The following is a 26,945-nucleotide window of genomic DNA, read 5'->3' as shown; positions in this document are numbered from 1 at the left end:
AGCACATATCGGTTACACTCTACTTATGGGATCACCGTCGATCGATCGAGCCATTCCATTGGAAAAATCCACTTTTTTCGGTCCCGATCATGTGTGCGAATCCCCAGCCCCCTCACTTGTACGAGCTTTGATACGTCTTTAGTGTTAACATCAAGCGTCAGACCATCCCGTTTGTGTGTCTCTCTTTGTCCGTTCGCTTTCAAGCCAAGGTGTAGCCGTTACATGAATGCCCGTGTTTAACCTTAATTGCCTTAAATTGCGCGGGAATGGCACGGGGTGCGGATCCCGTTCGCGTACTTATTATTATTATTATTCGCGCGAAGCCCACCGCCCCTGGACCCGAACGGGGACAGTCTAATTGGTACAGATCGGTGGGATCGATTAAGCTATTGCAACGAGCCCCCGTCAGGCTCGGGACGTGAGGTAGGGTGGGGCCGTAATTTGATGTCTTGATAGAGAGATAATTTGGTTTGCAATGGCGGACAGGTCTTTGCAATTGAATTAAACGTCTTTTTTTGTTGCGAGAAAGAGTTGCATTCGCAAAACCGTAGCCTTAAAGGCAAGTAAACAGTTTTATTACGTTCTTAGATTTTTATATATTATTGTTGTTTTTTTATTTTATAAAGTAAAATAATCAGTAGAAATGTGGTCTCAAGATTACATTAAAGTGTTTTTTTAACCGTATTTTAACATTCTAATCGTTTAGTCAAAATAAAAGTAAATTTAGTCGTAGTCCTTACCAGGTAATCCAGAATTTAGTACGAAATCCAATATTGAAACGAAGTAAAGGAGCGATCAACGGATCAGGGTGCTGTTAGCGGAAACATGAATAAAATTTCTCGCTCTACATAAACCATGGATTTTCGCACCAGCGCACTACTCCCGGACCCCGGACCGGCTCATGCAAATCATTCATTTATTTGTTCTCCCTTTCAATAATTAATCCGTCGCTCGCGTCCCGGCAGAATTTCTTCCCTAATGGCGTTCCACAGAAACGCAATCGCAACATCCACATCTTACCACCCAAACCACTCCAGGGGTCAGTTATTATTATTATTATTAATCCGGGATTTCCGAGACCAAAGGAAAGTTTTCCCCCTCCCCCCATTCGGGCGAGGCTGAAAGCGTTGCGTAAAACATTGTTTGTTTGGTTCTTGGGGTAGGGCTGCGGCCAAAACAAAAGCAAAAATGCAGAACTGCCGGCGCCGATGATGCCGCGTAAACAATTGCCCTCCCTACGGTGGCCACGGTCAAACGCACACTAATCAGTGCAATGCGAAGCTGCGAGAGAGGGAATTTCGCGAATCACGCGAATGGTAAACAACCGCGATGGCTGCGGAGATGTAAATCGCGCGCTGTGCGAGGTTTGTGGTTTTTGAAACTTTGCCAAACTCGCCCCGCCCTTCCTCCTTATTGCAACTTTCGATGAACTTTCGCTTAGAGTGCGAGTAAATTTGTGGCCGGTTTTTTATCATTCTCGATGAGCATTTCTTATGTATGGTGCGAGTTACGGTGTAGCAATTATGCGGGGAAACCATTTTAAGAAGGTTCCAGAAAAGTAGGCAACGATTTATGAGCATAAACGAAATAGCATTGATAGGGAAATAGCCTATTTGATGTAAAATAAAATATTCCTACTTCTCGACAAACATTTCTCGATTCGTTTCGTTCTTCTCGATAAACATTAATTTGCTCGATAAAATTTTCGTACTTTTACTCGTAACATGCCGCATAAAGTATTTTAAACACATTGCCGCATTGATTAAAGTGCTAGTGCAACATTGGCCAACGCTCGATGTTGCGTGTATGTTGGGAGAGAGAAATGCAATAATTGTCTCACTTCCGACACATATCCACTTCGCACGCGCTTGAGACGAGACGTGTTTTGAGCGGAAATTAAATGTCAGCAATCAGCCGGTCCCAGCCACTCGTCCTCTACCGGTCCAGTCCAGTCCACAAACTCGGCCTCGCCCTCGAGGGTACAAGGCTACCACAACGAAGACCTGTTCCGAGATGACTTTCCGAGGAAACGGAACCTCAAATAGCCTCCGGTGCCTACCAACGGATCCCTTTTCCCGGACGGGTTTTGTGACCCAGCGGATGGCGACATTGCGTTTTGCTAGCTGCCTCTCTCTCTTTCTCTCTCTCACACACACACACACTCTAAAAGTACGAAGAAATTCCTTTTTCGCTTTGCATCGAGCAATGGTGGAGCTTTCTACCTTTATGGTGCGTTCGCCGCCATTCGCCTTTCGGTCAACCGGCTGAACTCGAACTGAACGAAGGGAATAGCGAGCGAGCGAACGAACGAACGAACGAACGAACGAACGAACGAACGAACGAACGAAAGTTTACTCACAGGGCGCCTCCACCGTCTCCCGGAGGGGTGAAGAGAGGGACTTTGGGCTTTGGAGTATTGATATAATTAAAAAGAAATTAAAAAGTTTTCTCTTCCAGATTACTTTTAATTTGATTCTGGTCAATGCAGCGTCCTACTGCTTCTTCCTCCTCCTCCTGCTCCTCGCGCACCCACCTTTCATCAATCTTCGCAATCAACTTTAACTTTTCATCGTGAGGTTTCCAGGCCAGGTATGTATAGGTACCAGGTGAGCGTCGGCGAAGTCGGACTGACCACTTTTCCGTTCATTTGCATCGGTTTTTATGCACCTTTGAACCGCCACCGTCAAGACACTAGATAGTTGGATTCGCTTTCGCTCTCTCTCTCTCTCTCTCCGACTATGTCTTGACAACAAAAAACGGAGAGTATTACATCACACAACACTTCACTCGTTACGCGAATGCTCAACAATGAGTGACGAAATCAAAGTTAAATTAGTTCGCATTAGTAGCTCGGGCTCAGTGTGCACGGAAGATAATTTTTCTTAATTTTACTGTCCTCATTTGGTAAACCATTTGGAGCATCAGCAACACTCAACAGAATGCAGTACACACACACACGAGGAAGTTCTTCGGAGGGTCGAAGTTGGTTTGAGAAATTTGGCGCCACCATACGATCTCGGAGGCAATTCTTATAGGAATCGTAACGCTCAAGGTTTGGTAACGGCGTAACGGAAACGAACGCACCAGCCCGATCGATCCACTCCGCCGGCCGGAGGGCCGCCAGACCGAACTCTGGCCAGGCGATAAACCAAAGTTCAGCACCCCCGAAGAGGTTAATTAGGTTTTATGGAGAAAATGTAATTGTCTTCTTGCGGCTTTTGGTCCGTTTTCGGTTTTGCTGACGATAATTAACGGCGAGTGCCGGGGCCAAAAGGGGTTAGCTCCGGTGCCCTGCGGGATACTGAAATTAATTGCAAACCAAATTAGCGGCAATGATTGGAGGGATTACTGGAGTGCAGACACACACACACACACATACACACTTGAGGGACGATACAGGGAATACTGTATTACAGCTTTTCCCTTCCGAGAGCATATGTTGCTTATAAGTTTACGGGGTTGATTCTTAGAATCCAGTGAGCATACATCAAAACACATCAATTTGTTGCATTCCAGCACAACTCCACTTCCTGTAATTAAACGTCACTCGCTGTGACGTCACCCGGAACCACAGCATTCACCAGAAACGTCGTCAATTCCATCCCGCGAAGCGCAGCGCACCGCATATTACACCATCCGGTAAGCCGCTTACCGGCGGAGATGCATAAAAGCTGCATCCTCCGAGGGAAAAAAAGCACCCAAACAACAACAAAAAACACGCGAGCAAACCGGAGATAACTACGGGCGCGGTCGGTCCTTTCCGTAAAGCTTTTAACCAAATTAAGAATGTTCATTTGATAATGTGTGTACGGTTTCATGTAATGGTTATGCTGCCTCCGGTGCTGGTTGGGCTACTGGGCGCGTGTGTTCCGATGCAGCACTAATCTGGCATCCAACCGGCGTCCGCCATTTCGGTACGCTAATATGTTCGCAAACTTTATGATGCTCCGTGGTTTTTGCGTTTGCGATTTACTTTTCTCCATTCTCCATGCTGCGTGCATACATCAGAACCTGGATGTGCCTCTGGCCTTCCATCTGGCGACTATACCTGCCATCATGTGAGCATCAGTTAAACAAAACAGATTGAAAATGCCATTAGCATTAGGCGTTCCACAGATGTCGGTGATTTGATTCCTCGATTCTCCAACCTCGAGACTGATATGCGTATGCTGCTCCATCGTGTGAGTCCATCAGACTAATCGCTCGACCATTTGCACTCGACCGGACAAAACCACGGAGCAACCTGACACCACGGAGTGCCGGTAGCCGTTTCGAGTCCGCCGTTGCCGCATGCAGCTTGACAGAGGACGGACCGGATTCTCAGGACCGACGACGTTGTTCGTTGTTTTTGTACCAACGTCGTCGTCGTCGTCACCATCGTTGTCTTGGTCGTCGTCGCACGACTCATCTGCAGTTTGTTGCAATAAATGGACATTATGTCATCATAAATCATCGGCCCGCGGCTGAATTGGGGGCTAAGCAGCAGCAGCAGCAACAGCAGCAGCAGAAGCGCCAGTCTTCGTGGTGAATGCTGGTGGAACATGCAAAATGAAAAATGCGAAACAACGACGAGCCAGACGACGACGCGGCTGCAGACGAACGGGCAACGTAAGAGATGGCTGTCGTCGCAAGACAGCAGCAACGACTGGCTGGCCGGTCGGTCGGTCGGTCTCAAGGAAACAAATGTTACGCACGAATGTTACGATGCTGCTGCTGCTGCTGTGATGCTCGCCGTTTAGCTTATCGTTCATCTGTTGTCTAGAATCAACGTCCTCGGACCGACGGAGAGAGAGAGACTCGGGATGGAGGAGGTCGGTTTGGGGTTGGACTCCAGCGGCGCAACGATCCATAAAGTACCGAAGATGTAAGCCTCGAAGTGCAGCTCCATCTTGGGCAGAGTAAACGACTCTCGCCTATCAGCACCCCAGTGGCCATGTTCGCACAACGGGTTCGCGTGCGAAGCGTATTACAGAGCATTACACTGATTGCATTCGCCACTTCGTTCTGCGCTCTGCAACTGGTGCCCGTTAGGAGTGTTGACGGTGAGGCACCAGTGGCCAGTGTGCCAAACGTGGAACTTCAACGGACGACAGGACAGCTGTATTTCGCGGACAGTAGCACCGCTACCGAATGCATCGTGACAGCATTGTCAAGCCTGTAAAGCCGAACAATATTCACTGTCTTGGGTGAGCATAATGACTCTAAGCTGCAGCGATTGCTGCTGCTGCTGGCGAAATGCTGAGTGACATGGGAGTCTTCGCTGCAATGGCTGATCAAGTGATGTGCTTGTAAAATTGTTAACTAATTCTATCCAATTGTAGTTTGTCTAAACAAAAACTCTACAATTCAAGTTAGAATTCTGTTTAGAATTTTCTTTTTAATTATTTTAATCATTGTATTTTGGCTTTTTTCGGAAGAAAATTCGCTTGTAGCTTATAAGTGAAAAGGTAACAACTGTCGTTGGTTTTGGAAATTTCTGAATGTGTTTTTTGCCGCTAACGTGGACATTTTAATAACTGGTTTAGCTACATTTTTTAACTAAACTCAAATACCAAATGATTGGTCTAAAAGATTGTTGACATACAATATTGTAGTAAGTGATTGGAATGATCTAAACCTCGAGCGTAATAGCCTTTTGTGGCAGAGTTAAATGTTTCTGGTGGTAAATGAAATTCGAGGGTTAATACCCTTCGTAAACGATAATGAAGGGATAAGTAATTAGTAAATTAGGAAATAAGCCTTTTACTAAATGAAAAAAAGTGATGAACCAGAAGCAATGATTACTAGCTTTGTTATTACTATTTGATGAATCCGTTTACCGATTTGGAATTTCATGATAAAAAAAAATGGGATTAAATTCATCCAAGGAACCCACTTTTACAGATTAAAATTTGGTAATTTATGCAATCTTATAAGATCGTTTTTTGAACTAATTCAGAATTTATAATACAACATCAAACATCCTCAATGTCTGGATAACTTGTTAAACATCTCTACCTAATCATATTATCAGTGCACGAAACCACGAGAGCACTGAAGCCAGTTATTATCACATTGCAAAAACGCGTTTCATCTCCGTCCTTTTTCGTTGTTGCCAGGGAAATTCAATAAATTCTTCAAACCCACCCCGAACCCGATGACAGACAACACAACAACGGCACTGCCGAGAGGCAACGAAACCACATTGACCAGTACAGTGGCCGGTTAGTAGCATGAACGAACGGAACGTTGCCAACAACCCTGGCAAGCGAGGTTGCCAACAGCCCTTGGACGACGCGCAACAGTCGCGTCGCAATTATCTGATTACAAATTTAATTCGGAAAAGTGAACAAACTGAAGCTGTTGGGAAAACAAAGAGGGAAAACGACGAAACTGGAACCGAGTATACCGTGCCAGGCTAGTGTATAAACAATGCAACACTCCTCCTCCTCCTCCTCCTCTGCTCTTCAGGTACGGTGGTTGACTTGGTTCGAATGGCAAACCATCGGTCGGTGTTTGTCACCCTGGAGGGTTTTTGGAATGAATTTTTCTGCGACGAGATTGTCGAGAGGGCAGCGCAGAGTGGTGTGTTTGGGCTCTGTACCGCGTTGGTGCTCGTGATGATCCTTTTCCCATGAAACGGATACGCACCACCCAGAATGGGGGGCGCCAATTGCACTCCTTGCCCGTTCGCTCAGCCCTTCGTCGTTATGGATTCCCAATTTGTTTTCCACCGAAAGTACTCCCTCGTACTAGAGCCACTGTAGGACTGGTCGTTAGTTGGCTGGATTGTTGATGGCCGCAGCACCAAACACCGGAGGCGAGCGTTGCGCGTTGTGTGTTGTTTTCCGCGTAAACTTTTGCCTCTCGTCGGCTAATCCGTCGACCAGCGAAGCCCCGCGGTCGTTCGGCACTAGCCTTGTTTTGTTGTGTTTGTCGTCGACGGTGCTCAACGGTGGCTGGAAATCGTAAAATCGTTCCAGTGAGCGAATGAAAAACATTCGAAAAACAGAGAGGAGCAGTAGGCCAGGATGCTGGGGCTTAAAAACCTGGTCGCCTAGGTGAGCAACCAGTTGTCGAGGGCATCCGAGGATCAATTACATTTATCACGCATTCCTATCACGACGGAAAGCCTGCGCCTGAGGGAAATACGGGCGATGCTGGTCTCGTCGGAAAAAAACAAGATTTAATCAAGGAGATTTAACAGAGCACCAGATTTGATTGAATGAATTTTAGGGCAAAAAATTTGCGAAATTTCCCAACATTTGGGCTGCCTTGGCCTCCATTTGAGCTGCGAAAACATAGATTCATCTACATTATTCAACTAATTATACAGAAAAGTGACCTTCGCTTTCTGGCAGCAGCAGCAGCAGCAGCAGCAGCAATATGACGACTGCCGTCTGAAGTAACACACAAATGAAGTACGCCACAAACTGCGCCAATCAACAGTTACGACGACCATGCTGCCCCGGGTGCTCCAGTACCAGAACCGCACAATCATCGAAACATCCCGCAAACGGTGCAAACGGTGGTGGCCTTTAACCCGCCCGTCAATCACCAGAAATGATCGAGGCCCCGAACGACTGCTGCTGCTGCTGCTGCTGCTGCTGCATATGACTAATAAATAATTACCACGAGCTTACCGAGTGCTAGAGATTGACATTTCGCTAACCTGATGCCGGTATGCTGCGCATTGAAGCATTGATTGAACTCGAGCGAAGGTGATGGCACCGTCACCGACAGCGACCGACCGACAATCGGTTTCGGCCCAACCCAAACGTCAAACGTGCGGGTAAAGGCATCTCATTAGCATCGAGCATTGCCGGGCAAGCACACCGAGTATAAACCGATACCCGCTAGGCTCTAGTGGCACGTTAATTGAACATTCCGTTTCAGCGAAGCTTCAAGATGCTCGAGTTGCCTCGGTTCGGTTCGGTTCCTCGATACGGAAAAACAAAGCAAAGGCCAAGGCGTTTGGGAGGTGCTCGAACTCCGGCAAGGTGAGCTGGCGCGCGTGCGTGTGTGTGTGTGATGCAAAAAAAGTCTTAAATTCTATTCCACACCGATGGTGATGAATTATGAATTGTGGACATGACCGACGTTCGTCCTCACGTCAGGATCTGGCGTCTTCCGAGGCGTCGGAAAAATGTCTACAAATCATTGGACCGGACTGGACTGGAGGTCGTTCCGGTCGATCGGACGTAGTCACCATGCAATCGACGACGACGACACCGACGACGAGTCCTCCCCCAGGCCCACCTTCAAGTGTCGTCGCGCAGTAAAAAGCACTCATCCCGAGCGAGTGATCGATAGTGAAGGTTCTCTCGAGCTTCGGCTTTGGATTAATGTTTCGGCGTCACCGAACCCCGGGCGAAAAGGTGGCCAAATGACCTGCCGAACCATCGCAGTAACCATCGCCATGCTCCTTTTGGTAGACATCAAAGCAGGATACTTGCGTCGTTATTGAATGAAAATAAAATCGAGAAAAAAAAGAGAGCTCCTTCGGGCCACCGCCACCGGGGGCTGATGTGATTTGAAAACGTATGTTTTATTCATTGCGGGTGGCATTGGGATGGAAATGACCACCACCACCCAGCCCGAATTTCGAGAATTCGAATACCATTAGGCCGTAAACCTATTAATCTTGCTAACGGCCATAAATCAACTGCAGGAATCGACGCACACACACACACGATGTTGAGATGCGTTGAGTGGTGTTCCTTACGTAAAGAGGCTTGACAAATTTCTTTCAGCAAGCAATTAGAGCTGTTTATGTAATGTACCGGTCGACGGTAGCGAAGAAGCAGAAGAAGAAGAAGCAGCAGCAGTAATGGAAGCAATTTCAGCGTAAGAAACATCGCCAGTAGGTCACACTGTGGGTAGCTACCACAGTACGACACGACACAACGCGGCACGTTACACCTCATCATCGCCGATCGATGATAGGTTCGATGAGCTCGTTGGGCACGTTGGAAATAAAATTTCCAATTTATTAGTCGTGCTGATTAAAGATGAGCGTCGGCCATCAGCATTAAACTGCTGATTGAGATGAGATGTTCGTCGGTGTGTGGTGTGTGTCTTATTGCGCAAGCGATTGCTGTTTGCGATTGATCTTTATTCAAACTCTCCTTCCCCCGGGTGCCGCAGTGGGATGTTGATTTGATGTTGATAGTCGGGCCTGCGATAGGTACAGTGTTGCTAGACTGATGGAGATGTTTCTGGCAATTTAAACACAATACTTTACAGCTTTGTTTTTGGAATGATTTTCTTGTTTCAGCGTTATTTCAAAGGCAAAAAAGAATGATTGATAATATTTCATTCAAAATGCAACCGTTTTTATCAAGGAAAAAGTTCTGCATCGGTAAAAAATCGATGAATAATTCCTGTTTCTGCCATTGAATCAACCATGAATTCGTGTGAAGAGAATAAAATATTTTCAACAGTTTCTGGATTATTATAATTTTACATTAGTTAGAGTTGGCCAGAATCTATTTATGTGTGTTTCAGCAATCGTGAACTCATTATTATTATTATTAGAAACACAGAAGTTATTTCAGTTAAGAGGATTTTTGGTAGAAATAGTCCTTCCATTTCAGGAATTTTGAGTATTGGATTAATTTTCAAACAGGTCTGATGATTTTCGCCAGTATTTTATTGTTGAAAACAGCAAAATGAAGCGATGAACAAAAGTAGAGTGAAGAAGGTATAGCCAGATACACGTGTACTCATGTAATATTTTAAATATAAAATGAATAACCTACAAATCAGCTAACTAATAACTAATAACAATTCATCAAAAATTCCTACCAAATAAATAAATTGATGCAGTACCAAGTACGCGAAGCGTTTTAGTCCACAATCATGCATGAAAATATACACATTACTTGAATAAAGATGAAAAACAAATTCAAATTGAAAATAAAAAACCGTGTTTTGATAACATTCATTTTATAAAACTCGCATCAATACGCATACTAGTCCAACTTTGTAGCTAGTTCTTAAATAGCAAAGAAATGACAAAGAAAGATATCTAACAGTGTACGCACCAGAAACGTTGTATGCTCTCCAGTAATTAGCTCAACCTGTAACGAGAAACAGTAAAAAAGGTAAGAACACTTTATTAGCCCCGGCGAATGTATTGTTATCTGTGCAGGATCTCCTACCCTATGTAGGCCAAAAAAACCCTCCCCATCCCACAACCCCCACCAGGGCGGCGGCTGGCATTCCCAGCCAACACCCAGGGCAAATATTCATCATCTTTACAGCATGGCCGGTGGCCGGTCTAACAACGTCTCCCCTTCGGAAAAGGGGGGAAGCAACAGAGTGAGCCCCTAGCAAAGAAGGGAGAGAACGATGACGAACGGCGAGAACTGTTGTATGTGTGTGTGTGTGTGTGTGCGTGTGTATTCTGCTTCCTTTTTTTTGTCCTTCGGCAACTCCCGGCAGTTCCCTTTTCGGTCCCTTCATCCTCGGAAAGCATTTCGGCTCCGGGTACCATTGGGGACACTTCCGATCGTAACCGCGCATAACACGCTGGTGGTATGCTAGCCTTTAATTAGCTCGCCTCTCCCCCCAAACCAGCCGGGGGTGGACGGACGGCCGAGGTCAACACATCCGGTGCCATTATCATTGGACGTCAGGGAATTTCAGGGCAGGGAGGGTGAACAGCCTCGAAGGGACGCGTCTTCGATAAAAGGTTTACTGCTTCCTTTTCGTGAGGGGAGGGGAGGAGGGAGAGGAGTGTTGAGGGACCACAGCGACCACGGAAGGGCCCTGACCGGGGCGTGTGATGATTATTTTGTGGCTCCGGCGGTTGTGACACGCAGCGCAGTTTGTTGTGTTGGTTTTTTTTTGTCCCTTCGTTTTCGCCTCGACAACAAGCGTCCTCCTTCCGATGTCCCAGTTCTCCTGGGGAGGGACGGCCACGGAAAGGGGAAAAGAAGGATGGAAAGGCATGGCTAGAAGGGAGGGGGCCCCTGAGAGCCGGAAGCGGCCGACGATAACGGACAGTTTATTGTCAAGCTTTGGGCCATATTTTTGGAAATTTTATGCTTCCTCCCCCCGCCCCCCTTGGGGGCCGTTGGCCAACCCGATGAAGCTCATTACCGAGCGATGCCACGAGGACTACTGGTTCCGGGGGCCCGGAAATGTCACCGGTTTGACGGACAGCACAATGCTTTTCCGCAGCAGAAGCAGCATGATAGTAGGCCGTGGGCTTCGGTCTACCGTTATATCTTGTGACGTAGTACGCTGGTTGTCAGAGTGACGTTTCGCTTGCTTGTCACAACAAATGCAAGCAGCAACAGGAGCAGGAGAAGAAGCAGTACCTTAAGGGGGGGCTTCGGTATTTTATTTTAATTCTTCGTATTTACATTTTATAATTTTTTACGAGTTTTTATCCTTTCAAGAGTATTGTGTAAAGTTTTGGGATCAATCGAAGCAAAACTGACAAAGATATGGATTTTTGAAAAACAGAGTTTCATACAAGGCTCACTGCATCTCGCATTTTTGAATTGCGTTTCCCAAAACCTACGTTTTCAAAGTCGGTGCCCATCGTAGCATAAAAACTACTGGACCGATCGATTTGAAATTTTGAACACATAATCTGTACACTATTTGCCAGGTAGCCCCGTCAAGTTTTTGTTAAAATTGTTGATACTTTTTTTTTTGATAATTCTTTTAATTATATAAAACTCGTTTTTTGAGGCAACATCGAAAAAAGTAACACTTTTTCAACTTTAAAAATCTCCCAAAAATCGAAAAATAAGAAATTTAACAAAAACTCAACGGGGCTACCTGGATAAACTTATAATCTATCAAAAGAATACCCATTTGTATGTTTCAGATGACCCAGCACGTAGCTACGATGGGCACCGCAAAAAGTACATTTTTGCAAAATTGCCTTTCTCGATTGGATGCCATGAACGTAGTTTTGATCAAATCTTCCCCAAAATAAAACCAAATGTTCTTGAAAAGTTTTAGTTTAATATGACATTCTTTTGAAAAAATAAAGTTGAATGGTTCCAGCACAATAAATCGTCAAAAATAAGCCCTTTTTTGACCAGAAATAACCGAAGCCCCCCCTTAAGCTAATCGAGATCGAGATCTCATCTTTAAAGCAACGAACCAAAACTTGATTGTTGACTCCCTGTTCTCTCTCTCTCTCCCTTATCTTATCAGCTGCTTGTCACTCCCGTTGTCCGCTTACCGATTTTCCCAATACGGAAACCAGTGAATGGTCGCGCTCATCAACACCAAACGCCGGTCGTCAGAAAACTTTGTTCGAACAACAACAAAAAGGCGCTCGTCATTAGCGACCACTTGCCACCCCCCAGCGACAGCGGGATGCTCCCCACTAATGGGACTTCCAGGAACACTATCTTTCGTTGGCTCTTCGATGAAGCTAGCAATTGTTTTTCAACTATTTTCCATCGTCACCCTCGTCGGTTTGCCGGGACGCCGTAAGCAATGGTTCGGGCGAGAGGTGAAACTATCGGCCATGCTGCTACTGTTGCTGCTGCTGGTTCAACGTTCGTTCGTTAGGAAGATAAATTTTTCTCGTAGATTTTCTGTTGGAAAATGTTTCACTTTTCACCTTTTCCGAAAGAACGATCAGATGAGGGTATCGCGCTTCATCACACCCAGCAAGCTCCTTATGAGCTCCAGGGACCATAACCATTTAGCAGGAATTGGTTTGCCTTGAAAAATGGCTGGACGAATGAAAAATGGTTCGTACAACACATCTGTTTGTCTCAATTCCGCGATTCCCTCAGCTAGTTCTTAAATAGAAGAAGACAAACACACACACGCGCGTGCAAGCGGAATCATTTTTCCTGTTTTTCCTTCTCCAGAAGGAACAGTCTTACATTTTTGCAATGTGTTGTGCAGTACTCTTGCTCTGCGCCGGTTTTTTTTGAGCATTTTCCTTTACAAGCACAACTGTACAACGCACGTTAGATTGCTGTTGCGGTGACGACGGCGACGGCGACGACAACGATGATGATGATGATGTCTTCCGGTTTGCCTCCGGTCGTCTGACTCTAGACGGAAAACGTTCGGCCAACCATTTTCCCGCATTCCACGCGCTGGAAATGATATTATTTTCTTGTTCGCAAGGCAGCGGCGATGTGTGTACATCGTACATAGCTTTCCAGCCGTATTGTGGCCATTGCGGTGGTTTCTTTCTTTCTTTAAAATGTTGCCGGTTTTCTGTTTTTTTTTGCTAGTTTAATGTCGTCTGTCCTCGTCATATATTAGTGTAGCGAGCGGCTCTCGAGCGTCTCACGATGTCTGTGGTATTCTATTTTGTCCTGTGCACACACACACACAAGCTGTGCAATTGCTTGCCGAGGCACACCAACGCATAAGACCGTATACGGCGTATCGTTTCGGTGAAATGGAATTCAATCTTGCTCATCAGTTCGGTCCGTTACGAACAACAAATCGTTCCCGGTACAACCGAGCGTTGTCGGGAAAAATATTCCTCAAAAAGCGTAACCAGACAGGACTGTGCGCGCTTGCCTTCACAGTGGCCTTCACATCTTCACCGTGTGTAATGGCCAGCAAGCAGTAACGACAACAAAAGAAAAAGAAACCCATAACTGCACAGACGAGAGCGAGAGTGAGAGCAGAAGCTTCGGCGAAATGCGGGAGAACCCCGGCACCCCGAAAGCCAAGCCAAGCAAAAATATTTGCTGGCCAGACGGGAAAATCGCGCTGACAACTTCCTCCCAGTGTGTCGCTCCGGACCGATTGTTTCCTCCGTGGCGCGTGACAAGTGGAAGAAAGAGCAACATTCTCCGGCTCCCCCCCCCTTTCGGTGCTGGCTGCTGAGACTCGTTTGATATGTTTTATGCTTCGCTGCTATCTTATTTTCATTCCAGACGTTTTTTTTCGTTTTGTTTTTGTTTCGCTGCTGGCTGCTGGCGTTGTTGCTTGCAAATGCAGAGCGACTCAGCGGCAATGGTGGTCTGTAGCAGCCGTGGGTAGCAAGTAATTCATCGCGACATGTGTAACGACGGTTCCGACGGCGGCGCGGCGTTGACGGTGAAGGCCGGTGGCATCAAACACAAGCAAACGAAACGGCACCGGCACCGGCGGCATGTGCCTTGGCGGAGCGAAACCAAGCGGAACTAGCCAAACCGATCCTCAGGGTACCGGCAAGAGCCAGACATCATGCGCAAAACGAATGCGAATGGTAATATTGAGTAAACCAACTTACGGCAAATCGAATCCGTTCAAGGCAATTTGTGCAAATGTTTTGTGTGTGTATTTGCGCGCGCGCGCGTGTGTTTGTGTATTTGTTTCAATGAGCGATATCGTGGCAAATTGTGTAGAGAATGATTGAATCATGTTTTCGTTCCGGTTTTTTTTTTTTGTTTTTTTTTCGTCTAATCATTTCCACAAAGCGAGTTCTGTGATTCAATCTCAGACGCAATCTTTTGCTGCGCAGCATTGGTAATGGAGGCACAATATCATGTTCATTCACTGCACACGCTCATTATGTTTACCGACGTCGGCATTTAGCGCAGCTAAGACCACAGACCACGCGCCATCGTTTTCATGCAAAGGTTCCATTTCTTTTTCTTTCCCATGAACCGCGGTGAATGCTCCATGTGAGTTTTTCTATGTGCCTACTTAGATGGACTTAGGAGGAAATAATGAATCTTCGATCAGCCACTCAAAACATGTATGCTCCCAGTTTGTTAATGACGTCTCGTCTCCTCACCCCAAAAAGATAAATACATGATGCTATTTATTATTCCCCCCCCCCCCTCCCCTCCCTAGGTAACAGGCTAACTGACTCCAGCAAGTAAAAACCATCGACAAATCTCTTAGCAACCGATGGAGCCGCCTGGTAGCTCGTGATTTTCCACGCAATTCTTGGTGGAAAAACAAAACGGGAAAGGCTGGAATACTGAGCAGCCCGATGCTGAACCCAACCAAAAAAAAAAACAATACTGCATACATTCCCGTTAACGAAAATTTGAATTCATTTGCCCTGACAACCATGGCTATACGAATGCTCGTCGAAATTCAATCGAATTCAAATGTCGAAACAGCGAACCTGGTACGCAGGGTGCGGTAAGGGGTAATTCGGGCGACTGGGCCACCGCATATTAACATGTCAAAATAAGCACCACACACACACACACGCCACCGTGGCAAATCACGTGCAGAGAACCATCCATCGCGCGGCGCAAGGCACCGAAAACCGAAATGAAGCGAGGACGCAACCGGAAATTCCCCGTGTTGGGCGCGTTGGTAGCTCTCTCTCTGTCCCAGTGTGAGGGAGAGCTGCTCCCCCCTTGGGGGGAGAGGGAAGGGAAGCGGTAATAAAATAACTCACCAGGACAAATTGTATAATGTGTAATGAAATCGACTAAAAATTCATATCATGCGGAAATTGATTGAATTTCGAATTTCGATTTCAATCAATATGCAAATGATATTACTACCGCGAGCAGCACCGTGCTCTCCGTCGCCGTGGTCGTGGACCGCATCACCTGGAGTGGGTGGGTAAGAGTGGGTGATTGGGTGAGACGCCACCACTTGCACTTACACGCAGCGCGATACAGCGGGACACAACGGAACGTGCATCGTGAGCTGCTCTGCATTCGCATTTGACAGGAAAGCAGATATGCGGTTCCAGGTACCGAGGAGGGTGCTGCACCTCACTGCACCTGGCGCTGTTGCACGTCCTGCTGACAAGCATTCCCGAACGTATGCTCGCGGCACGTTGATGCACCGTGGGAAGCACTGTTTACTCGTTGTAAACAGCAGCAGGTTGAAGTAGAGCGAAGGCGAAAGAGAGATAGTGTCTCTGTGTGTCTCTGTGTGCGTGTGTGTGTGTGTGTCTGGATGGCCGGCTAGCTAGTGAGTTGGCTGGTTGCGATGGGGTTGGCTATATGATTCTCACATCTCACGTACGTCATCATCTCGTTTGACGTTCGCAAACGACCACCAAGTGGAGGGTAACGACGATCGTCGATACAGGATCGATCGAGGAGCAGCGTATCGATAAATCTGAGACGACGATCTGACGAAAACGAAGAGCAGTTGCGACGACGAGAGGAAAGTTGGACTACCGGCAACAAAACCACGACCATCGTCGTCAGCGTCGTCAGCGTCGTCGTCGAGCATTTATAAGGGAATCTTTGTGCCAGCTACTGCCAATCATTGCCAGGTATTGTACCTGGTGAATGGATCATGAATTCGCAAACGACATACGTTTTCGTCGTCGTTGTCGTCGTCGTCGTCGTTCTCGCGTCTCTCAATTGACGATGGCATCGAGATAACTTTTATTATTATTGCTTTCGCATACGTTTGCGTTGGCACGTTGAGTGCTGTCGGAGTGTGGATTCATGGGAAAATTTCCTTCATTTTCCCCCGCCCAGCACTGTAAACCGAGCATATTCAATAAATTTATGCAACGCTTGTACGAACACTTGATTGAAACATTCGCGTGAAGTCTGTCTTGTTACAAACTCGTTTAAATTGGAATTAGTTAAAAGCCTTGTAGCTCTGTCAAATTGTAACGTTATGTTCGTCTGTCGGAACGTACTAGCATATACTAAAGGTCTTTCCTTGTAGATGAAATTCACCAAAAACAATAGTGAGCACAGGTTAGTCTCATCAGGGGAAATTTCACAACTCACAATGAAAAAGGACCAACCATAACTAGAACATAACCATATTCATGCTCTGCTGCTGTAAATCATAAATCTCTTTAATCTCACGACTAAAACTAGTATATATAAGAGCAACTAGAATAACAAACTAAAGACAGTCTTATCTCGAACTTTGCAAAGTAAAGCCCTCGCTTACTACGATTGATATTAGTACAGAATTTGTGACAAAACAAATGTTGCACCAAATAAATATGTAATAATAATATGTTTACTTCACCATTTTTCTACCTTTGGATCAATTTCGGTTCAGCATAAACCCACCAACCGCATCGCAATCGATACAAAGTTCTCCAATAATAACGAGCAGTTACCGATGAGCCATCGAAGGCCTTCATTTCCCCCGCGCAGCTTGGCGAGGAGCTTCACTCACTTCACTTCGAGCCACCCGCACCGCCACCGCCAAAGATCATTAAAGGTGTATAGTGGCGCAGCCACTTCATTAGAGGGCATCCGGTGGCCGGTGGCGCGATCAGCGCACCGCGAGTGATGCAGCGAGGAAACCGAAAACGTAACCAAGCATACACACAGACACACACACAAGCTCTCGAGACCTCAGTAGCAACACCACATCACTAGTGGCCACGGCATGCAATGCCAAGGCAAAGGAAGGTGCCGCCGCCGCCACCGTCGCTCACCTTGATCGGCCACCGCATGAACGGTTTGGTCTGCGGTTGGCGAACGCAATTCGAGGCCAGCACACGGACTGAACCAGCGCCACACACAGACAGACGGGTCGATGAAAGGAAAGTAAATTGATCCCGTTGCGGTTGGCGCAGCAGCCATTTCGGTGTGTTGTTTGGCGCGGCCGAGTTAACGGGTGTGCGTACCCCTTACAGTGTGCGTTCCGTTCCGATAATAATTGAAACATCCGCGAGCCACGGGAGCCACGGTGGCCACAAGCGAGTGCCCTCGCGGATGCCACAAGGAATCTGACGATTGAACGTTACCGACGACGATGATGATTGAGAGGCGCCTGTCCTCTGATGTGGGTGCTGAACTGGGTCACACCACGCACGTGTGTGTGTCGAGAGCATTGTTTCAAACGGTCCCAAACCAGCCTTGGCCCCCTAAGGTGGCGTTCCGTCAGCGCCCTGTCATTACAGCGAGCAACAATCACTTCCCCACAATACGTGGCCTAAACCTCGAAGGTCTTTGAAATACCAATTTGTCGTCTTAAAGTGTACTGAATGGTGCGACGCTTTCTGCTAGAAGCAATCACAATTGGGGCACCAGGTGCCAGGTACCTGGAGGAGATTCGATCCGAGGATGAAAACAGGTTTCGGTTGAAGCCCGAACGCGTTCCACTAAATTTTCTCATAGAACATACATGGTTCGAAAAATAGTTTTCGATGCTTCACTGGAAGCTGGAATCTCTGCGCGAATGGCCACCGTACGTACCGTACCGGTATACTCGCTACCAAAGCAACACACACACACAGAGCAGAGCGCGAGCGCCGGGACAAATCAATTTTCCAGTGATTGTTATTGTTATCTGCTTTGCTGCTCGATTAAGTCTCGGTCTTAAGGTCCCCGTACACGACACTGATGCCCATTCAGGTGGCAGTAATGCTGCGTCTTCTATTCAATGGCGGCCAGCGACCTGTGGGATGCGCTCGCGTAACCGATTCACCCTTATCATCGTGGCTGGCTTTGATGTCGATGTCGATAGCGTGTACCAGGGCTTTCTTTCTGTGTATGTCTGTGTATGTGTGTGTGTCTGTTTCCCCCTAAAACTCCAAAACTGTTCGCCGCTGGCACAAGTTCAAAAGCAAAGTATGCTTCATTGCCTCGCCTCCTCTCGCCACCGAAAAACGTTTCTATTCTTATCAGTCGCTCGATAAAGTGTTGTGGAAGTGCTCCTTCTCATCGATACAGACACACACACAAAGAACCGATATCGCTTTGGCCGGAACGATGGCAGCCGGTGGTCGATTGTTCGATGCGAAGCATCCGCTCCCAATGGCCGAAGCGATGCGCAATATCCTTAAGCACAACGAAATTGCCGAATCGTTTTCCATTTCTTGCTCATTGAACCTTTCTCCCGCTCCGTGCTGACGATGCCCTGCCCTCCGGCAACAGCAGCAGCAGCAACGAGGGCAATGTAAAAATGCTAGAAATGCTGGTCTGGTGCACCTTATCAGCGTCAGCTCCATTACTCGCACACGAACTCGTCTCGTGCCGTTCCTCTTACAAAAGGGCAGAGCACTTGCTTATTGCTTCGATAAGAAAATATGAAACACGGCATGGATAAGATCCTTGTCTAGGAGCAAGCAATTGATGGAAAGGAAATTGAATCAGCTTTAGCTTCAATGGCATCTTCCAGTTTCTGCACGTGGCAGGTGGCACGAGTCGCTCTGCTCTGGATTATCCTTTGGCGGAGTGGAGTGCCAGGTGAGCAACTGGAAGTGTGGAAGTGGGATTAAGGACACAGAAATGGTCACAACACGGTTGCCTAAGCCAGCAATAACGCTGATGAGGTTCTTTATTGCTATGGCTCTAACGCGCGAACTTGCCACCATCACTCACACATTCCAAGTGCTCCAACCTGTCAATACGCTCGGAATATTGGCACGTTCCGCACGAGTGACAAGCGATATTGGACGATGACACTATCAGACGGGACGACCAATTTAATCCAATATCCATCACTTCAGCAACCGGTAGATCAGCTTCAGCAACTATTACTCCACGGCGTAGCATCAGATACGTAGCCACTTCGGTATCATTGTTTTAGTAGCATTATGCAGATGGAAGATTAGAGTGTGTCTCTATCGCTAGTGACTCCTAGAGTTTTAGTTGGAATCGTGTTCCTGATTCTGTTTTTTTTTTCTTCATTTTGTTTGCTCTGCTAGACGCTTTTATTTTCTTTTTAGCATGTCTCTTGTATTGTTTCCGAAACATTCCTACATTTTTTTATGGAATTCTACTCTATTCTCTGCATAACAATACACAAGAGGTTTGCTTTACTTGCGCGTTGGCGTAGTGTATTCTCTCGATCAAAATTTCTAAACAAATAAACTACACACACGCTTTGTCAAATCACAAACACAGTATTGAGTGTTTGTGCTGATTTCCACTCTACTAACCCAATAAGAGCCTTTGATCCATCAACTCTGATGTCATGCTCGTCATGCCAGAAGTGTACTTCAAATATATTCGTTGCGCATCGCAAACGATGATAACACACACGGGAGCGTCGTCAATATAGAATATGGCGACCGACAATATTCTGAAATTAATGCTTTATTTCGGAAAATGTATTCGCAGAATTCTTCTACCGGACTGTTGGAGAATGCCCCGCATAATGTCGACAGAATTTTAAGCAAATTAATACCACATCAAAGGAACCACCGAGTGACCTTTTGACAGGTGGCGCCCCTAACGACAGCATAGGCCTAAGACAACCACTAAGGGCATCTGCTGGGCACGAGCTACTTGAAGCAGCGTTGTTTGCGATGAAACCAGAACAGCCCAGCGCTTAATGCGCTCGCTTTTATCAGCGTTATCGGCGAAAAATACGAATTTCCTTGCTTGCTTAATCAAGCCTAATTAATTGTCACCATAAAGTACCCCTTTCCACCGCCGTTCGAGTGCCAGCTAGCATCTAGTAATTAAAGGCAGACGATGGGACCGGGATTTCTCGGTGGATGAAGCGTTTTATCCGTTTAATGTTTGCAACAGCGATACAGCACCGGGCTGTGCAGCTGTTGCTGATACCCACTTCCATTCTTAATGCTCCAAAGCTTTCAACGGATAATGAGAGAAAAAGGGTAAACTCGTCGTTCATATTGGAGTAGTACACTTACTGTAGGTGTATCTCGGTCGCAAAATCCTACAATCTTCACCACAAGGGAAACAAGTTAAAAATCAAACGCAAGTACAACGATAAGTTAAAATGCCATTCCCCTTTAGATATCATGGTAAAGGATTTTTCATAAAGAAAAGAAAGTAGAACCAGATTTCTATATTAACCACTTCACACCTAAAGCCTCAAACTGGCTAAGGGAATCCGCTGAAAGCTAAAGGATACTGTCCTAACGCTGTCCTGATGAAATTGGAATCCTTTAGCAAAACCCCTTCCCGAGGGGACGAGGGCAAAAATTAAATTAAAACTCATAAAGTGTGCTCTAAGCCCTGACAGGATTAAAAAGATGCTTCGCCTCTTACGAAAGGTCGCACCGAGGGCTTCAGGTCAGAGCGCAAAGGCGATCCGTTGTGGTGCCGACGGCGGCAGCGGCCACGTTGGCGTTGATAATGCTTCCTGCTACCCTCGTCGGCCGGTCGACCGGTCGGTCGGTCGGTCGGTGTGGCTGGTGTGGAGCAGCCTTCATTAGCAGGACCAGTAGGACGTGTACGTGCATACGTACACCTCCTCGCTTTAACCCACCCACGGTGATAAATACTGGAAAAGGTACGCTCCGAAAGCCGTTTGGTTGCTTTCTTACTTTTCCTGTCGAGGAAGGGACTGCCTCGACCGACGCTGCTGGTTAAACTTTAGAAACGAGATTAAAGCACAATTACAGCTCGTGTCATCGTGCGTGGTGTCCTGGCCACCGCTATACCGTAATTCGATTAGCTCCGTTTCTTATCCAACATCTTCCCGATTTCCGGGACCCATCCCAGTGAATCACTGTTGGGCCGATCACAATCACCACAACACCCCCCGGCAGAAGGCGAGAGGAGAACACAATTTCCGGAGTCCGGATGCTGACCGGAAGGTAAGTTCCCCATTTCAAAGGCTTATCGGAAGGTATTAATGTCGAATGCCGAAGACTGGTCCACACATAAGGTGTAGTTCCGAGGGCGGGGGTTACCAAAAAGTTTCGATCTTATCTGAAGGCTGAACGCAACTTCATGACGATAGCCCCATCCTCGGTCATGGCACTTCCGTAAAATGGCACCCCCACAGAGATGGTCTATGGCTAGACGCGTGTTTCCGGGGACGGGTTTTCCCCGGCCGAGAGAGGAGAAGATTATCGGTAATGGTACCGACGCTGCTGTAGAGAAACCGGCCCCACAAAAACACATGCCAATAACAAACTCCTCTGTCGGGAAGGTTGGGTTTTTGGGGAGGAGTGCTGCGTGCCATTTGCCATTAAACCATCAATTAGATGGCATTCGCTTAAGATGGGATCAAAGAACCAACGATTCCCAGAACGTTGTTCCTTCGTTCGCCAACGATCAAAAGGCATCCCTTAAGGCGTGAGTGTTAGTGAACACAGTGGATTTCTTACCCTCGAAGCCTCGCTTTCTATCTTGCTATTCGCACTTCGCGAGCTCTCTCGCGCCCTCAAAAGATCCACGCCAAAGACACGCAAAGCAGGCGGTGGGCACATCAATCATATCGCAAATCTCGCTGCACGCACACACTCACGCACACACGTCTCTCTGCGTAAACACGACTGCTCACACGCACGCACACGCACGCACGCAAATGGTAACGGAATATAAAATGTTTACCATCAATTATGGCTAATGAAACAGCATCCATCAGCATTAAATGGGGAGCGTTATCGAAGTGAGCGGCGCGCGGAAGCCACCGTCAGCAATGGAGGAGACGACGGTGGTGCCGGAAACCACCTGTCAGTCAAGCGAGAAAGTCTCGATTGTGCCAAGGCTACGCCTCACAGAACGACGGATTGGCCCGCGGAAAGGAGTTCGTGGTTCGAGTAGGGAAAAGGTGGGCATTACAATTGTAAATTTGGCCCCCCTATCCTTTCCTACTCTTTTCCTCCCAAAGCCGTCGTCACTCTTCTTTACTCCTTCCTTGCGATGCTAAGAATCGCTTGCCTTGCTTGGAATGGTGAATAATTAAGCACAGGGAAGGGAGACTAGTGACGGTGCCAGGATCGTCTTATCGTACGTTCTTATCAGCGAACACGCCATTGACTTTCCCTCGCTTTGTTTCGCATCAGCATTAGCACCACTCGCGTACTCCGCCCGCTCTGGTTCTGGTTCTATCGTCTGCCTTAGTCGATCCGATCCTTACACGAGACTAAACACTCCTCCCAGCCCGAGCAGGCGGGCCGGGAATTATTCAATTCTTGGCTTGGTTTATGGAAATGCGACGCCGTCGAGAAGGAAAAAATCACTACAACCGACCTCCTGCAGGTGTGTGTTTTGTGTGCCTTCCGTCCGGTGTATGGACAGCCTTGACAGTGTTCTAGGATAGACACGGAAAGGCACCGGGGTGAACCGTATCGTTAAAGACGTTTAGGTTTTATCGTGATTACGAGCGAGGACTACAACGAGACTTTTGGGCAAAGGCTTACAAGGGTGTTAGATAGGAGCTTTCCTCAATCCGGAATCACCTCTGCTCTGGATGTCACGAACCTTCCACCATATGGTGGCTACAATGACTGCACTCCGAAGCACTCTTCACATCACTAGACGAAGAACACTCGATGATGGTTTTGCGATCAGCACGATCTGCCCGTTCGACACAAACTGTCCATCGACACTAACGGACGATCCGTTGGTATACGGATGTTGCTTGTGGAAATGGAATCCCCGTAATGCATGGGAATTCTAGCAAAACTTCCGCCTCTGAAGGTTGGTCAAAACAGCAGGTCAGCGTCATGGTGATGACGTGGAAGTTTGAAGGCGTGAGTCACGGAGGACGATGCGTTGTCCGAAAAGTGCATGCACGAAGGCGACCTTGTCCTTCGGATAGAAGTCATTATGACTCATAATGGAAACACTACTGATTGCATTTCTCTCCAGGAACCATCTCTAGGATTGACTTTGTTAGGCTGTACTCCAAGCGCGAGTGCATGTAGACAACGTTTTTTATAGGTAATGTTCAGCATATTTTAATCTGTTTTACGAACACAGTTCCCTGTCGTATGGTGTCCTTCAAATAGTCTATTTGAAACACTCGATGTTATTTTACTCTTTGCAATATGTTTGGAAAAGAACCATTAACTTATCTATAGAAAGGTTAGGATGTGTATGTTGCATGTTTTCTGCAAATCAATTACGGAATTAATAACACGGCCAATGGTATCTGCAAGCAGAGACTGCAGTCAATCGATCCTTTCCTTTCCAAATATTGTCAATAAAGAGAAAATGATTGGCCCAATCCCATCTCAACAACATTCCCCAGCAATGAGTTTCCCACAGCACAAGCAAATATTTGCGCTGATGGGATCTCACATCCCCTGAAGATATTGCTACCGATATCGGTTGTGGTGGAATTACTTCTTCGAAATTCCATCGAACTGTTGGAAATAGAAATTCGCCAAGGAAAAAATCAGGAAAAGACCAGATGCTATAGCATACGCATTCCATCAGAATAGAAGGAATAGGAAAAATCGATGAATCCTTGGCAAATTGATTATTTATTTATTTGCACACCCACCCGACCCGACCGGCCCGACTATTCCCGGCGAGCGCAAACGTCTTTCACGTGACAAATTAGTATCACTTCCAGCAAGGCCGATATTCGCCGAAACGCGAAACTAACAATGTATCGCAACGCATATGAGTTCCCGCGCGGCTCCGAAGAGGATGCCCAGATTCTTTATGCTTCCTTTATGCTAGTTTATCGGTGCTGGCCCATCCCAAGCAGCCGGTGGCCTGCCACTGCCAGATACACACAGATTCCCATTGCCATTCGCAATTCATTCGGTTTCCGTTCGCTAACAACATGTCCGACGCATGGCCTACTATTTCACGATTCATTGACATTAGAGACCATTGAAGCGGCAACCGTTTGCAGCGTTTCAGCTCCTGTCACCGTCACCGTCGGCATTGCCAGGGTAACACTCGCTACATCGGAAACGCCCAAACACCACAGCGAGGTTGATTATTTGTGACGACGAGGACGACGACGACGAACATAACAAAGGTGCCGGATGGTCGAATGGCACTACTAACCGAAGACGCTTATACTTAACGACGTACAAGACAAGGAAGAGGCGAGGACGCCAGGCGTGCAGGAGCAAGGAGATGTGTGTACGCAACATGTGCCTCCTTCCAGACAGACAGAGAGAGAGATTATGATTAATGTGGCACGTGCAAATGACTGCGGCGCTGCCATTGGTCGGAAGTGACGGAACCAAGTGATCTGGGGGGACAGCATTTCAGCTGGATTCACCCGAGAGCCTTCTCGAGTGGGCAAATGACAATATATTCTACTACACATTCAGTTTATCTGCCGACAATTCAGTGAAGATCTTTTGACATTTGAACACGAACACAATGTCTTGAGCTTAAGATACAATTTAGAACCCGAAAGCCGAATGACAAATATTTTGAGACATTTATTCGTTGAAGCGATTTCTTTCACTTTCATAACTCGAACATGTCTGGCACACTAACAACTCATCACGGCACTCATAGTGCAGTAGCCGCACAGCAAATGGTGACACTTTCATGACCCCAAAAAGGTACCACTGGTACTCTCGGCACCAGCAAGGGCACTCCACCATCTGCCACGGAAAACCACTTGCATAGTTTAGCCACTTGACAGGTCACCAGACAGGTTGACACTCTCGGCCAACAAGGCCCCGGTCAAAGGTTAGGTCATCGAAGGTATGCGACGTACCGTACCGTTGCCGCTCAGCGTACTTTCTCGTCTTCAACGACTTCAGACGAATAAAGCTGTCGCTTACACCACGCCAAGGCCCACGATGGCGCAACGATGCAACGATGGTGGGACCACGTGCACACGTGCAGCATAATGCATGCTGCAGCATAGCACCAGTCGCTTCGGTGCCCAAAAGTGTTGAGTAACGCGAGTTGAACGCGATGGAGAAAAGGGAAAGATGGAGTGGAGTAACAGATATGCAGAGTGACAACATTATGCTACGAGTATGTTTCGAGGACCGTTGTAAACCGTTCCGTCAAATTCGGTTAACATCGTCACCAACGCCCATCATCGATCGACGGGCGTGTGTTTTGTAAGAAGCATAATCCCCTCGAATAGTGAGCATAATGCTATCCGCTGCGCTTGCATGATAACGGTTGAATGTACCTGCTGGAATGTGAAAATAATTCAAACAAAACATTCGCTCGCATTAAAATGACAGAAAAAAACAACGCACATTCCAACCTCCCTCCAGGCCAGCTAATGCAATTGTGCAACATTGTGCACACCGCGCACAATTGCTACAATGAGACTCTTTCTCGCGAATTAGCGCGGCCAACGGCTTTGGGCCGACGGCTCATTAGCGTGACTAACCGATGCTACTGGATGCACGTCTCCCAGCAGCATTACTGCCCAGCAGCATCATTAGCCCATCATTAGCGATAATCATTAGCCATCGGGTGCTCAATGCCCGTTCGACCAGCGCCACGGGGATCGAGAGACAAAAAGCGAGCATCACACCAATCTGTGAGGCGAGAAAAAGAGAGAGAGGGGACCACTAGCTCATCAATACCATTCGGAGCCTGTCCCAGCTGCTACTACTGCTGCTGCTTCCTTCGACGCCTAGAAGCACCTGTGGCACATAATTATCCCCGGTCGGATGCTGCTGCTGGTGCTGCTAGTGCTGAATACCACATCATACATGGCCATCGTGCACCCACACCGTGTGTGAACCTCCGTGAAGTACAGCTCGAGCCAAGTGCGAGATGAAAAAAGAAGCAAAAAGTACAAAATTGCAACCCACACACAGACACCGCGACACTGCGACTCATCAACCGCTTTGACACCATCGATCATCAGCCAATAGCTGCTACTTCTAAGCTCGGGGACGGGCTTCAGACCACAAATCAGCGCTCCAGCAGCACGAACCACGAACGAAGAGCAGTACCTTCACCCATTCCCGGGGTGTCGAAGTTGCCATTTTTCTGCAACAACGCAACAACAATAACGCAAAAAAATGCCACCCACCCACCATCATTGCAACTCCCTGCAGAGCTACAGAGAGGAGGAAAATCTCATTTTTCATCGCCCAACATACGAACACGGTAGAGACCATTGCCTACTGCGGTCCATGGATTAGTTCATTGTCCACCATCAACGTCCACGGTGACCGACGTCGGGACGTCTGACGGACTCATCTTCAGGCAATTACTCACGAAGAGCTACGAGCATCATGGCATGACGACCGGCACCTGTACCTGTGTGTGTGTGTGTGTGTGTAGAAGATGCATTATAGTACTGGATGGATCACTTGATGGATCCGGACGACCACCCGGTCCTAGGCTGGCTGCATTTTCGTTTCGACATTCTCTTCTCTCCCATCGTCATCGTCACAGCCACAATAACGACACACTTTCGCTCTTAACGATGCATCTTTCGCTTGATTTCTCGCCATCGAGCGACTG

General features: G+C 47.2%; 1 protein-coding gene across 4 annotated transcripts in view; it reads right to left on the bottom strand.

Moving 5' to 3' along the window:
- The window catches only part of LOC125958260 (titin), a 126,439-nt gene that overhangs the window by 27,826 nt on the left and 71,668 nt on the right, over nt 1-26,945 (bottom strand). For all 4 annotated transcript variants that reach the window (XM_049691493.1, XM_049691495.1, XM_049691496.1 and 1 more), the window contains exon 3: nt 10,026-10,061. The gene's annotated coding sequence lies outside the window, so the exon portion shown is untranslated. The remainder of the gene's footprint in view (nt 1-10,025; nt 10,062-26,945) is intronic.

Source organism: Anopheles darlingi, chromosome 3, assembly GCF_943734745.1.
Source record: "Anopheles darlingi chromosome 3, idAnoDarlMG_H_01, whole genome shotgun sequence".
Lineage (NCBI taxonomy): Eukaryota > Metazoa > Arthropoda > Insecta > Diptera > Culicidae > Anopheles > Anopheles darlingi.
Note: the sequence above shows the minus strand (reverse complement) of the source record. Positions and strands in the feature narration are given on the sequence as shown.